We start from the raw sequence: 15,708 nt of genomic DNA, 5'->3' as shown, positions 1-15,708 counted from the left end.
GTGAGTGTGAAACAGCTGATAATTCACTCTTTGAGGTAATAAAGCAAATGAAGTCTTAATTTGACATTGTATCTACAACACATGCGTTAAATGGAAACAGACTGAAGAACCGAACAAGACAACCCCCAGGGTCTCTCCAGCATGTGTCTACAACATTAAGAGAATCTTTACAGGAGGAAGGGGGAAGAACTGCTCACATTGTATCCAGGATAAAACAGCTCTGTGAGATTTTCCTGAAAGACCAAGCACCAGTTCGTGCTGGAGGATGGGCTTAAACATGGAGGAAGTCAAGCCTACAGAGTACTTCTTATTTCCTTCCAATAATTTCCAATAATCTTATTCCGTAGTGACTGGGAGGATATCAAAAGCCCTGTAGACCCTTTTATAACTTATTTATGCTGTATGTACTGAAGGGCGACAGGCTAGTCAGAGACGACACCGGTGGCAGCCAAGAGATCTTTATTGGAGAGGTAGAGGTCAGGTCGCGCGGGGAAGAGAGAGAAGAGAAGAGAAGAGAGAGAGGAGAAGAGAAGAGAGAGAGCTGCTGGTGTGCTGGGTTTTATATCCCTTGGGCCTACGTAGGGTGGGCCCAAGGGAAGGCGGGAGATGCTTCTTTCTGATTGGCCCTCCTTTGGCGGGTTCAGACAGTGCCCGGTCAAGGAGGGGAGAAGAACCCGGAACCGGCGCCATTAAGGTACCCCTGTTACCTAACATGTACATTCATCCATTTCTTATAACTTCACTAGCATTATTTATGACTTTCCTTTTGCCCCATGGTTCATATTGTCTTTATAGCTAATGGTGAATATGGTTCCTCAACTCTATAATTGTTTTCTGCTTGCTTTAAAGAAGATTCCGTTGGAATAAGGTAAATGCACATACACACATACGTTCTACAGTGAGTACAGGTTTTGGAGACAGGTTGCTTAGATTCAGCTCCCATTTCCGTCCATACCTACTAGCTAGACCACCTTGGATAACTTGTTTTTCTGTCTATAGAAGAAAATAATAGTAATATCTACTTCATAGTAATGCTGTGGGTGGAAAACAATGCTAAATGTGAAATGCTTATCATTATTACTCGTTATAATTGCTGTTTACTGACAACCGTTTCATACTGTCTTACCTTCCAAAGAGTTATCATCCTGATTTTCTTGGGATGTTAAGCTCATTCTCATTTAATGTGGGAGCAAATCAAGTAAAATTTGGCCTTCATCTTCATTTTTCAGAAAGTAAGTGAAAAGATAGGTACATTTATATGCTGATACATTTCACGTAAAAATGTAAATATATAATACGGGCCAGTATATTGGCAGAGATTCAAGAAAGATTTCAAGAGAATCTTCTAAAAGTAGCACAAATTCATTCTCAAAATTAGAATTTAGAGCAGAATTCATGAAATGGTCTTCCATTGTACAACTCTTAAGATTTATTTTCTATTTGTCATATTAAGTTCATGCAAACATTTATGGGATAAACGTGAAAACACTTTCCAAGAACTTGAGAACACTTTAGAAGAAAAATGTCAAGAAATGTTCAATGAAGTTGTACATTTCCACATTGTACAAGATAATAAATTTCTGGCTGGGCATGGTGGCTCAAGCCTGTAATCCCAGCACTTTGGGAGGCAGAGTCGGGTGGATGATGAGGTCAAGAGATCAAGACCATCCTGGCCAACATGGTGAAACCCTGTCTCTACTAAAAATACAAAAAATTAGCCGGGCGTGGTGGTGGGCGCCTGTAGTCCCAGCTACTCGTGAGACTGAGGCAGGAGAATGGCGTGAACCTGGGAGGCGGAGCTTGCAATGAGCCGAGATGGCGCCACTGCACTCCAGCCCGGGAGACAGAGTGAGCTTCTGTCTTGGAAAAAAAAAAAAAAAAAAAAAAGATATTTCCGAAGAGGTAATTATTTAATTATTTAAATCTAAACTAATTCTTAATAAATTGCTAAGAGTGATAGTGGATAGTATGGAGGGACTGTATGCGACAGATGTTTCCTAAATTACTGCTGTTTTTAGGAATCTTTTGTTTTAATGTCACAGAATATATTTTTAAAAATTGATTTATAAGGTGAGTTCTTATAAATAATGTTGCTCTTTTGGTACCTATTCTGTATGTGGCCTTAAGTTATTTCAAATTTCACAAAGTTTTTTTCTTCATTGCTTTCAAATTTGGGGCATCTTCAGAGTGCGCCCTAGGTTTTCAATTTCTCAGAACTACAAAAACTTTTTAAAAAGAAAAACCTGAACTGTATGAACTATGGATTGCTAAATGCTAATGAATTTTTTTGTTTTGTTTTGTTTTGTTTTGTTTGTTTTTGTCTGTTTGTTTGTTTTTTGAGATGGGGTCTCGCTTCAAGGCCCAGGCTGGAGTGCAATGGCATGATCTCGGCTCACTGCAACCTCCAGCTCCCAGGTTCAAGTGAGTCTGCCCCAGCCTCCTAAATAGCTGGAACTACAGGTGCACACCACTATGTCCAGCTCTTTTTTTTTTTTTTTTTTTTTGTATTTTTAATAGAGACGAGGTTTTACCATATTGGCCAGGCTGGTCTCAAACTCCTGACCTCAAGTGATCCACCCACCTCTGCCTCCCAAAGTGCTGGGATTACAGGTGTGAGCCACTACGCTTGGCCTGAAAATTTTTAACTATTTAATTTTCATCATTCCAGGTCACTAGAAACCACATAAAGCTATTACTCTAACCCCCAATATAAAGTGGCAGTGTTCATTTAGATAAGCATTGTATTCAAGTTCCTTGACAGTTTAGCTCATATTATCAAAAACATGAGAACAGGTGACAGATTTCAATTATTTAGACAATGAAAGCTAAAAGCAAACTCACATCTTCTGTTAGATATGCTAGGAAATAACATTAATAAAAAATCCAATTTGTGGAAAAGATAGCACTAGAATGTAAGTTTCATAATGGCAGGATTTTGTCTATTTTGTTTACTGACCAATCCCCCATGTCTAAAAGAGTACCCAAGAATAGTAGGCACCTAACAAACATGTGTTAAATTGTTGGAGAAATAGAGTTGAAACTAATATTTTCTCCCAACCCAGAAATTCTCCCCACGGAAATGGTGGGGAAAGAAAATACTCTTATGATTGGGTAAGCATTAAACTAGAATGTTATACTCATCACAGACAATCCACTAAGAGATCCACAATAACAGAAATAAATCTCACCCTTTCACATAGCCAAACAGATATAACCCATGGCATACATATTTTCAAGGGAAACTATGACTATTCCTTAAGTTACTGACAGCATGATTTGTCACACATAGCTCATCCTAAATTTACCTGGTAGTTGGGGTGACTGTCTGTGTTAGATAATTGGCTTTATCCAGAGGAAAAAGCAAACTTCTCATATCTTTATGACGAAAGATAGTTTTGAAAACTGCAGCAACCTGCAAAGAGCTCAGTAAGGTTAATCTCCTATTCCCTCACAGAAAGGGGGAGATGGGGGTGCTAGTTCCAATGATGTTTACATTCTAAAGAGATGACTTCCAGGTCCTTGAGAAAGACATTCCTGAGTCATAAAGCTGACAAAGGCCTAGGTAGTCTTCAAGAAGAGTATATATATATATATACACACACACACACACACACACACACACACACACACACACACACACAACACACACACACACACACACACACACACACACACACACACACACACATACATATACACATACACACGGTTCAAAGAGAGGAGAAAATACAAGTTTTCTAAGGCAAAAGCTCTTTAAAAAGGAGGGGAAGGGAATCTCTTTTCTTATTTTCAACACAGAGAAATAAGCCTCTTATTTTTAATTTGTATGTGCCTTTAAAAAAAGATGGCACATTTCTACCATCAAGAGTGTGTTTTATCCCACAAACAAGCACATTCATTTGCTTCAATTGCCAATGTCAATATCTAAAGTGTTAATTTGGCCAGGCGCAGTGGCTCACATCTATAATCCCAACACTTTGGGAGGCTGAGACGGGTGGATCACCTGAGGTCAGGAGTTCAAGACCAGCCTGGCTAACATGGCGAAACCCTGTCTCTACTAAAAGTACAAAAATTAGCCAGGTGTGGTGAGGGGGCCTGTAGTCTCAGCTACTTAGGTGGCTTAAGCAGGAGAATCGCTTGAACCTGGGAGGTGGAGGTTGCAGTGAGCCGAGATCGTGCCACTGCACTCCAGCCTGGGTGACAGAGCGAGACTCCATCTCAAAAAAAAAAAAAAAAAAAGTGTTACTTAGTATTGGGGTTTTATTATAAAAACAAGATTGGGGAAAGTCCCAATACATGATCATTTACTTTTAGTAAAAAAACGAAGTGATTTGCCTCAATGTCACCTGGGTACACAGGACCCTAAATCATAAGCTTGCTAATTATTCTTTCCTATCATAGCATCAGTCTGTGTGTGTGTGTGTGTGTGTGTGTGTGTGTGTGTGTGTGTGTGTGTGTTGTGTGTGTGTGTGTGTGTGTGTGTGTGTGTGTGTGTGTGTGTGTGTAACTATGTAAACATTCATTAATGAATCTTTAAAGCTTTTATAGAATCAAGCCAGGATTTTGAAAGTAACTAAAATAGTGTTGCAAAGAAATGGATTAAATTAGGGGAACTGTGTGAGAGTCTCTCACATTTTATCTTTCAACATTAGATTAATCACAAGCACAAAAATACTATCTTATTGAGCTAAAAAAATTCTTTGATTAGAGTTCTCTTAATGATGACTCCAGTTCACTTTTTATGTGTAAATCAAACCACAGGGTGCTCAGAAGATATTAATTGGCAATGAGAATAATCATTCCTTTGGGTTCAATTTACTTTCTGCTAAAACTCTCCCTGAGGTATTGGGGAGAGTCAAGAAATTCTGTTTCTTTACTCATCACCAAGTGGCACAAGTGGAAAAAAATGACAGAATGAAGACTTACTGTCCTGTAGTGAATAATTTTTCCCTGTTCCATTATTTATGTCTCAGATGTAAACATAGATTAACTTGCACTAAGTTTTAGTCTTTCTTGGGTTCAAATAGCATGTACTCAGGCATTAGAAGAGTTCTCATAATCTCTGAGTACAAAACTAAAGGATTTTCCCAACCCAGACCCATTTGCTGATCTCATCTACAGTTTGGCCAAAAGATTCAAATCCTTCCATGGTGATACCCATTACTGAATACTACATGTGCCAGAGGTCGTGCCTTGGGCCCTGTATGCATTAACTCACATAGTCTTCACAGAAGTGTGAATTTTTACAGATGGGGAAATTGAGGCTCAAGTGTTAAGTGATTTGCCCTATGCCACGTAGCTTGCAAAGAACAGACTCAAAATTAAACCCAGATCTATTTAACTTCAAAGCACGCATTTGATTAAGGCATTTATCTTCATGACTGGAGAAAATTCAATTTAACTAGATACTAGTTTAGGTCCTTCAGCCAGGACCACATTAAGGAAACCTCAAATCATTAAATATTAGCAACATGAGAAAATAAGATTTGCTCCATTAGGGCCACATGAAAGCTACAGATAATTAAAGATGATTTGGTGTCTGCCTTGCTTTCTAGGTTTCCATTTGTGTATCTAGAGTTTCCCTTCTTCACACAGTTTTGCAGGCCAACTTATTAGACGGACAGCATTTTTCAATTATTTTCATCACTCTTCTGAGTCCTGGTCAACAACCTCCTTTGGAGATACTGACAATGGTGGAGCATGGGGCATTTCACTTATATGAACAAATGTCTCCTGGATAATGGAATGTTGCAGCTTTAAAATAATGACAGAGGCCTGTTAGCCTGTCCAGTCTTCTGCTAAATCAGCTTAAAGAGAAATAGAGAAAAAAAGTGCCTTTTGTTCTCAGTGTGAATATGTTTGATCTAGGTTACAAGAGGTTCATGTTCAGTTAGATAACCTGAAAGCAAGTCTTAGGTGTTGTGTCAGCAAATCCTATGAGGCTCTTCTATATAGAAGACAAGACTTACCTGCAACGAGAGCAGCCATGTTAATGTGGAGAATTCCAGTGCAGACCTTTTGTTTCTGAGCAAAACTTTAGTAGAAAACAATCCATGATGCTATGGTAGATCACAACCAGCCACACCTCCGAGCTGAAGAGCTCTGCATGGAAACTGGATGTACCCATGTTTAAGAGCCATACGAAAGGGCAGACACACAGAGAGTAATGTTTCCTATGTGAAATTAAAGTTCTTTTCTTGAGTAGACAACTTGAGCCACATGACACAGGTTTCAGGAATCAGAAATAATTCTTTGCAGAAAATCAGTGATTTGAATTGTTTATTGATAAGACTGAAGCAACGGAAAGATAAGCAAATATAGAGTTAACAAATTGACCGAGGTAATTAAATATGAATTGTATGATACATATTTACAAATACAAGTATGTATTTGTATACAAATATAATACAAATATGTATTATATGATAATAAATATATATTGATTAAGTCCAGGTGCTATCATACATAGCTGTGAATGGTAATCTTGAGCATGCTTAAGGAATATGCTGAGACCAGTGTTTCCTATCCCTACATGTCCCCAGTTTGCCATTTAAATAGGCTCTGAAAGTGTCACATCATAGTTGGCTGGTTTTCTCAGCTAGGTTTCAACTAGAGAGCCAGGATGAGGTAAGCATAATACAAAAACCAAGAAAAGCAAAGTGAGAGAAGCCAGCACATATGCAGTAAGAAGCGGCTGGTCTGCTGGAGGGTTGAACGGGCGAAGAGGAAGATGCACTGCAATGCATTCTGCCAAGTCCTCTGATGTATCGTGGACTAGAAAAAGTGGAGAACCCCTTGGCTACATCAACTTCCAATGTGGTTGGCTTAATTCAGTGATTATCATCAATGGTTTAAAATACTTATCTCAGTTAAATACCTATCGTTTGAAACCTATCACTTAACTATCCTATATCCTGGAACTACAGACAAACCACCTTAGGGTCTCTAGAGTAGATTTATGGTGAAAGTTCTTACCCTCATATTGAGGTACCCTTTACATCCAACTGAGCTTCACCGAAAGCTGGGAATCTCCTAAGAGCCTTATGAAAACTTGTGCACGAATATGTAAATTTATGCAATGTTATGAGAAAGAATTTCCTACGAGATAGATTATAGGTTTCATCAGCTTCTAAACAACTTTATGATTATAATAAGTTTAAAAACCACATTATGTAGAATTTTATCATACATAATCCAGAACGTTAATGAAAACAAAGGAACAGGGAAGGCCCCTAACTTACTGGACTGCTGGAGTTATAAATTCAGAAGAAATATCTACTGTTTGTTTATGAATATAATTTTTAGTCTTTAGTCTCAGACAATGCAGTGAGGTACATAGTACCCCTGCATCAGGATGAAACTTAGAAAAATTTCACATAAGTAGTATTTGATTTATATCCCTGTCAGTCCCTAAAAACAGCCACCTTAAGTTGGTGGCTTCATCTCTAATCAAGCAACAGTATTACATCTTCTCTGAGCCAGTTTGCCTGCTGAGATTCAGAAGCTCTCTGCGTGATTCATTCTGCATAAAATCATTTGGTTTTTGCTCGCTGTAGATAATTGGTTCTTGGCACCAGAACTTAAACTATTTAGAGTCCAAGTCTGTTAAAGTGACATTGAGATTTAGCTTAAACAAACAGAATCGAAGTCAAGGATATGTTTGTTAATGCTCTTGCTTGTACCTGTTAAAATTAAATTTTAAGAAGCCAGCAAGCATTTATGCTAGAAATGGAAGTGAGACACTCTGCATTCTAATCCAATGATGCATTAGATTTGGTCCACCCAGGGAGAAGAGAGAAGACTGACAGCAAGGGCAGGAGTGTTCCCTCTTTGGGGAGGCATCAAAAAGGGTGAGACGTTCTGTGGGCTAATGACACATGGTGCACAGTCCCACCAATCACACTTTAGACATGAAGATGTCAAAGACCCTGTGAAAATAAGACTTCTAATTTGAGAGGTAACATATTAAGCACCTACCCTGTAGGTAGCGTATTTTATTGTAGCATATTTTATTGACAGAAGTAACCTAATAAAGAACTCTAGCAGGCTCTGGAGGAACAGGACCTCAGACAGCAGCTGTATGCCACTGGAGAGCAGAAGGAGAAGTGAAAATATTTTCAACTGAGAAGTGAGTGTAAAAATGACTATAATAACTAATGTTTATTAAATATATAATATATGATAGGCATTGCGCTAAATAATGAAAGGTAAATTAATACATATAAAAGACATGCCATTGTTTGGTATGTGTACATGCTTAATATGTTAATTATTATTATTAAATTACTATTTTTATTGTCGAGAGAAATCTAGGCAGTCCGTATTGCTTTGTCCTGGGTTCTGAATTAAAGACCATCAACCCCAGGGTCTTTAGAGTAGATTTACGGCAAAGGTTCTCACCCTCAGATTCAGGTGTCCTTGAAGTCCAACTGAGAATTTTGAAATTAAATGTAATATTTATTGGGGTTTCGGATTCAATAATGGTGAACGATTTGGATTAATCCATCTTCTAAAAGCAATTGTATGTAAGTTTATATCACAGACAAACATTAGCATCTTAAAGTACATATTAATTTGAAGAGTTTAAAAGACAAGAACCCCTAGGCTAATTGATTTTTGGATGGAGGGCTATAGCTGAGAGATGAGCAGACTATTGGAGCACCAAAGCTGCATATGACCTGAATTCATTTGCTGCAGCAGCAAAGGTGGGGTCTGGCTCCTGGGCTGTGCAGGGAAGGGCAGAAGCCAAGGCCCAGGGCTCACCGAAGATGGAGGGACTAGAACCCCTCAGGGTAAGTGCAAACCAGATCTAAAGCAATCCCCATACCAAGGCCAGAGGATTCTGGATGAGGCTGCGTTGGGGCTGAGCAAAGCAGAAGAAAAAGAAAAAGGTTGGAAACTTTCTAAGAGGTTGTGTGACTTCAGACCTCTGCCCTCTTGCAAGTTGCATAAACCAGTAATAATACTGTCTAATGAGGTTAAAAGACAACAACAAAAACAAGATATATCAAGGATATCAGATATAAATAACATGTCAGTTGAGAGGGTGGTAAAAAGAATGTACGTGCTCTCATGTACTTGCATTGTCTTGGAGAAGGGTAAAGATCTAGATTAATTTTGAATTTGGATTAATTAAGCATACTGTAATTTCTAGGGTAAGCACTCAAATAATAGAAACGGTGTGAAACTTCCAGACCAGTGAAAGAAAAATTGCATAATAAAACATTTTATGCAAACCAAAAAAGGCAAGAAAGAACAGTTAAAGAAACACTGAACCACTGAACAGATGGAACAAATTAAAAATATGAAATAGAATGGCAAAATAAATGAATTTGTAATTATATGTAAACAGAATGTTGAGTTAAAACACTATTATTTTCAGACAGTATTTAAAAACATAGCATAGCATGATAAAATATAACAATATGCTGTTTACGAGACAGTTTTATACAGATATATTCAGGAAGGCTGAATGTAAAAATAGAGAAAAGGATGAACAACATAAACACTAAAAAAGAGTTAGTGATGGAAACTTAAAGTCAAAGAACATTCCTCCTGATGAAGAGATCCATTAGGTAGGGGTAAAATTTCCATTTACCATTAAGATGCAACCATTTTTAATTTATAAGCACCAAGTAATATAGCCTCAAAATGTAATTTAAAAATTGACAACTAAAATAAGAAATGATGAGTCTATAATTATAGCAGGTGATTAAAGTGCACATCCGCAGGTACCATATAACATAGGCAGACAAAAAACCGCTAAGTTATAAAAGATTTGAACAGCATTATTAATATACTGACTTCAGCGATATGTGCTAAACATTGCACATATCAACTTCTTTGTGCTTAGAGACTTTCCACACAGCTGGGTTCTAACACTCTTTTCAGCACCCTGGCTAGGGAACTTTCCTGACATTCAAGAGTAGATATTTTATATAGAGTATGCATATATAGCTTGCGTATGGTCACAGGACACATAAAAAATAATAGTATCTACTCACTTGTTCCATCTACCTCAGGCCCTGCTCAAGTGCCCTGAGGGCTGAGGAGAGCAGTATCTCGGAGCACCTTTAACTCATTCATGAGCTGCCAGTTTGCACAACACAGTTGGAAAACTATGGCTTAGAGCATTCTCAGAGGCTGTGAGCGTGGGGGAGTTCTGGACTTTTTGCCATGGTACAGTCACAGTTACCAAAACTTCATATCCTGTGTTTCATTTGGAAAAATCTTAAAATGCGTCTCTGGGCTACAATCTTTCTTTATACCACTCCCTTTGTGGTAACAAGACTCCACCGTGATCCGCAGTGATGCCCTCTCCTCACGTTCCCTCTGCTACGTGGTCTCCTCCCACAATGACTAGGCTGACCTGCGGCACCAGTAAGATGTTGCAGTCATGATAAAGTGTGACTTCTGAGGCATTGCACTGTCCGCCTTGTTCTGTTTGGGATTGCTCACCTGGGGAAGCCAGCCAGTGTGTTGTGAGTATACTTTAGCGTCCCCTGGAGAGGTTCACATGGTGAAGATCCAAGGCCTCCCCCCAGCAGCCAGCACCAGCTGACTAACTTGCCAGCCACAGGGGCAAGCATCCTGGAAGCAGATCCCAATTCCAGTTCAGTTTTCAGATGACTGCAGCCCCAGCTGACATCCTGACTGCAACATCATGGGAAACCCTGAGCCAGAACCACCCAGCTAAGACAATCCCAAATTCCTTATCCACAGAAACAGAGAGATAATATTTTTGTTGTTTTAAGACTCTAAATGTTGAGGTAGTGAAACCACATCCCAAAAAGTTAAAGACATCAATTACTACCATAAGTTCTTTTACTTTTCTGGGCTAAATTCACCGTATTTTAAAATTTTTATTATTATTATTTTTTGAGATGGAGTCTCACTCTTTCACCCAGGCTGGAGTGCAGTAGCATGATCTCAGCTCACTGCAACCTCCACCTCCCTGGTTCAAGCAATTCTCTTGCCTCAGCCTCCTGAGTAGCTGGGATTACAGGCGCACGTCACCACACCTGGCTAATTTTTGTATTTTTAGTAGAGATGGGGTTTCATCATGTTAGTCAGGCTGATCTCGAACTCCTGACCTCGTGATCCTCCCGCCTGGGCCTCCCAAAGTGCTGGGATTACAGGCGTGAGCCACCACCCCTGGCCTTAAATTCACCATCTTATCGGGTGCAGTTTGTGGTGCCCCAAAACAATAACAATAGCAACATCAAAGATCACAGATCATAGATCACCATAACAGGTACAATCATAGAAAAAATGTGATACATTGCAAGAGTTACCATAATGTCACACCAAGACATGAAGTGAGCACATACTGTTGGAAAAATGGAGCCAATATACTAGCTTGATGCAGGGTTGCCAGAAACTTTCTATTTGTAAAACAACTTGTGAAGTGCAGTAAAGCACAGAACACAAAACAAGATATGCCTGTAGCTGGCATCATAGAGTATGCAGCCTTTACAAATTGCTTTGTCTCACTTAGTAACATACACTTAAATTTCCTCCATGATTTTTCATGGCTTGTTTGTTCATTTCTTTTGAGTGCTGAATAGTAGTCCATTGTCTGAAAGCATCACTGTTTATTTATTCATCCACCTATAATATCTTGGTGGCTTCCAAGTTTTGATAATCGTGAATACAACTACAATATGGACATAAGTTTTCAACTCCGTTGGGTGAAAACCAAGGAGCATAAGTCTGCATGATGAGAGACAAGAAAAGAAACAAGTTGCTGAAAAGTGGAAATTCCCTCTGCTTGTGAGATAACAAAACTGGCTGCAATCATTGGAACCAATATGGCCAAGCAGAGTTTGCAGAGAAGGAGCTTGCTGCTGTCACAGCCCAAATTCCTATGGCATGTTTCATGCTAACTCCCCCCGAATTTGCACATGGGCCCCATGAGGTAGTATGGAGAGATAACTGCACATGCCTGAGGACTTCCCAGACTTCTCCTTTCCTTCCACAAATCACCCACTAATCCCAGAATCCACCCCTAAACCTTTTCTAATCAAGTTTCTGCCTTAAAGGCACACAGGAAGACGGGTTTGAGCAGGAGTCCTGTCTCTCTGTTAGTGAACTTGCAATAAAAACCTTTTTTTTGTGCAAAACCCAGTGTCATAGGCAATACTATGACTCCTAATGCATAGCCCAGGAAGCGCCTTTTGCTCAGTAACAGTAATTTGTTACACATCAATAGAGAAATGAATGTGTCTCTTTAGTAGAACATAACATCTTTCTAGCTACTCACCACATTTCAAGAGCTAAGCGGGCTCAAAACTACACCACAAAGTTCAGAAGTTATATTGTTGTTGTTGTTTTCTCAAATTTCCTATGGGCAGGAGCGAAAGTGCTCCAGAGGGGTTCATGGAGATGATGGCAGGTGGAGCCTTGGTGTGGACGGTGGTCTGAGGCCCCACTGTGTTTCTCAGGTGAAGTGATGGCTGCAATAATCATGCATCTGTGTTGCCATAGCAATGGGCAAGTTTGGTTACTAAGTTGGAAATAAGAATGTCCAGCTATGTCTGATGTAGGTAGAGGAGAAGGCTGGAAAATCCCTGCAGAGACTTCTGGGCTGTGGGGACTATGAGGGTGGGAGGAGCAAAAGATCTAAACGTAAGTTCAGTCTGTGACTTAAGGGTCCCTGAGAGGCCAAAGCAGAAAGCCTGACCCTTTGTCTAGTCTGTGGGCAGAAGGTGAGCATGGAAGTAGGAGATCAAATGAAGATCCAGAACCAAGATGATAGAAGAGCAGAGTGAGGAGCCAAGAACCAGGGCAGATGAAAAGCACAGAGGGTGGGGACGCTTTTGGTGCACAGAGGCCGGGCCTGAGAGTCATTTATACTGGGCATCAGCAGAGAGTCTCAGATACTCCGGGAGGCCTGGACTACTTCCATTTTTTGAGGGTCTCAATAAATTACAAAAACGAGGAAAAGACCAAATAATGATATATTTTAAATGTTTATGTTTAACAAACGAACGTTTTGACAGAAGTAAATACAATGTGTGTGATATTTGCAGGTTGACTATAGATTTTATTTTTTTTAAAAGGCCGACATCTAAATCTGAATCCCCTAGTGACTGTAAGGAGTGTCCCAAATGATTTCCAGGCCTCACTCTACCAGGCAAGTCTTGGTTTCTAGCTGTGTTGTTGGGCTGGGCTGACCTAATGTAAAGGTAAGAGATGGAAGTCTGGGGGATCAAGGCGTGAGTCTGGGGGAAGAAAGCATTGACAGGGAAGCGTGGAGGATGGAAAGCAGTGAAACAAATGCTATTCCCAGTGCTCCTGGGCAACTCAGGCCCCTGATCACTTAGGAAAAGCAGATCGAGTCTTCCCACAGAGTCCAATTTCACCCCAGTCTGACTTCATACTTAGCTACTGTGTTACTTTAGAAATGTAACTCACTCTTTCTTTCTGCATCTGTTGTTTTTCTCCTTGGAAAATGGGATATGTTTTAAATCCATAAAGAAATCTAGAGACAAATATCAGTAAATAGTCATGTGGAAACTTTCCAATTGTGTCCACTCACTTGGCAATTTATAATTAACCATAACAAAAATCATAGCTAACCATAATAAAAATCATCTCTGCCCTCTAAGGAATGCTTACTGTTCTACTTCAAAATCAATAGGAAACACTTTAATTATTTTATTGAAATCATTATTTTGCTCAGTTTACATCAGAGACAATAAGGTCTTTGCATTATTCTTGCAGTGTAGGTAAAGTATCGGATGCTTCTAAAGGAAGAGTACACGTGAGGCTCCGCATGTGGCCCAGACCCACTGTTGTGAACAGGAAGGCATTTCCTATTTCACACAGGACCAGCCAGCCTTGGCAGTGACAGCTACCACACTGGGCTCTCAGGGGGAAATGCCCTGTTCTCTAAGGTCTTTTACAAAGGACTGCCAATGTCCAGTAACAATAGCCATGAACTTTAAAAATATGCAATGCAATATAAATGTCACATTAATAAAATAAAACGTAAAACTCTTTATCAATAGTTATTGAATCCCTACCTTTTCTCCAAGGAGCTTCTGCAAGAGCATTTTAGAATGGATGTGATTGGGAGAATAAAAATTTGTTTATTTACATCACAAATCCTTTAAACACACATTCTGCATTTGACATGATCGGTAGAGTTTATTTGGAATGTGTGTCGTAATAAACACACACACACGTCTGCTTAGTTATTTCTGGCTGTTTCAATAGTAGTAACTGTCAGAACATCTCATTGCTCAACACAGAAGAGTCAACATCCTAAAACTCGTGGTTGGGAACTTTCTGAAGCAGCTTCTGCCCCTCCTGCTCCCACAGTTTGTCCTGGTGACGATGATATGGGGAAGGTTCTCTTTCTTGATGGTCCCATGCTTAGTTCAAAGGTCTTCTGCATTTTACCTGCATTTTGCAACATGCAATTACAATACCATCAATCTACATTATGCCTTAAGATTGACAAGTCAGAAACCACTTGTTACCTTTCCCGATCATGATATTTCTTGGCTCATCTAATCTTTCATAATGTAATTTCTGAAAAGGAGTTTTACATTATTATGTAAATTTTACAGTGGAATACACAGATATAAATACTCTTCTTGCAGTCTAATCGGTCGGAGGTGGATGACAGCACATCCTTGTCTCTGAAGGCGTAATGCAATTGGATATCTCTTGGTAAATTCCAAGTTCTATGTGAGCCTAAGAGCTCACTAAAGTTCATAATTAGCTAATATCTGGGCGATTGCTAGTGAGCTCACAGAAATGCAAAGTAGTTTGAAAAGTTTGATGACTCTACAGATACACATTGTCCGGGAAGTGACATCACCCAACAGAAAAATGATGATAATGGCTGTTAGTGTCACTTTCAGTCACTTATACAAGGCAGTAAATCTCAGTAAATCTTTTTTTTTTTTTTGAGATGGAGTCTCGCTCTGTCTCCCAGGCTGGAGTGCAGTGGCGCGATCTCGGCTCACTGCAAGCTCCGCCTCCTGGGTTCATGCCATTCTCCTGCCTCAGCCTCTCCGAGTAGCTGGGACTACAGGCGCCCACCACCCCGCCCAGCTGATTTTTTGTATTTTTAGTAGAGACAGGGTTTCACCGTGTTAGCCAGGATGGTCTCGATCTCCTGACCTCGTGATCCGCTCTCCTCGGCCTCCCAAAGTGCTGGGATTACAGGCGTGAGCCACCGCGCCTGACCAAGGCAATGAATCTCTCTCTGAGTCTCCAATAACTCTAGGCATCGTCTATCTGTGTGGGAGAGAAAGGAGGTTCACTAGGGGTTCCTAGTTCAGAGAGTTCTTCTGAGCAGTAAATAGGGTGGTGTTTGTTGGGCCCTCAGCACGGTGCCTGACAGAGAGCTAGCACTAGGCCCTCATTAGTCATGACAACTATTTTATCCGCAGTAAGAATGATTGAGCCAAAATCTTTCTTTCTGTCTTCCGCCAATTTGTTTGTGCCTGCCCTTTGAAACTCCATATGGTTCATTTAATCTCTCTTCCACCTGCTGCCTCTTTAGATCTGTCCCCTGCCCTTTGCACTGTGTCCAGTGAGGGGACATTTTGTCCTCCCCTCCGTAGAATATTAGGTAGTTACCAGGATAGGTAATACTGCCAGTGTTTTCCACTGGTGTGTACCAAGCACCTACAAGAGTACTAGGCACAATATAAGCACTCAATCAATGTTAGTTAATATCGTTGGAACAAA

General features: G+C 39.9%; 2 long non-coding RNA genes across 2 annotated transcripts in view; one reads left to right on the top strand and one right to left on the bottom strand.

The window, feature by feature from the left end:
- Positions 1 to 12,304, bottom strand: part of LOC131381892 (uncharacterized) — a 74,581-nt gene extending 62,277 nt beyond the window's left edge. The window contains exon 1 of the long non-coding RNA XR_009210925.1: positions 12,263 to 12,304. This is a non-coding gene — a long non-coding RNA (uncharacterized LOC131381892). The remainder of the gene's footprint in view (positions 1 to 12,262) is intronic.
- Positions 821 to 13,120, top strand: LOC131381891 (uncharacterized). Its single transcript, XR_009210924.1, has 3 exons — positions 821 to 868; positions 8,020 to 8,128; positions 13,062 to 13,120. It is a non-coding gene; the product is annotated as an uncharacterized LOC131381891 (long non-coding RNA).
- The last annotated feature ends 2,588 nt before the right edge of the window (positions 13,121 to 15,708 follow it).

This window comes from Hylobates moloch, unplaced genomic scaffold (assembly GCF_009828535.3).
Source record: "Hylobates moloch isolate HMO894 unplaced genomic scaffold, HMol_V3 SCAFFOLD_18, whole genome shotgun sequence".
Taxonomy (NCBI): domain Eukaryota; kingdom Metazoa; phylum Chordata; class Mammalia; order Primates; family Hylobatidae; genus Hylobates; species Hylobates moloch.
Note: the sequence above shows the minus strand (reverse complement) of the source record. Positions and strands in the feature narration are given on the sequence as shown.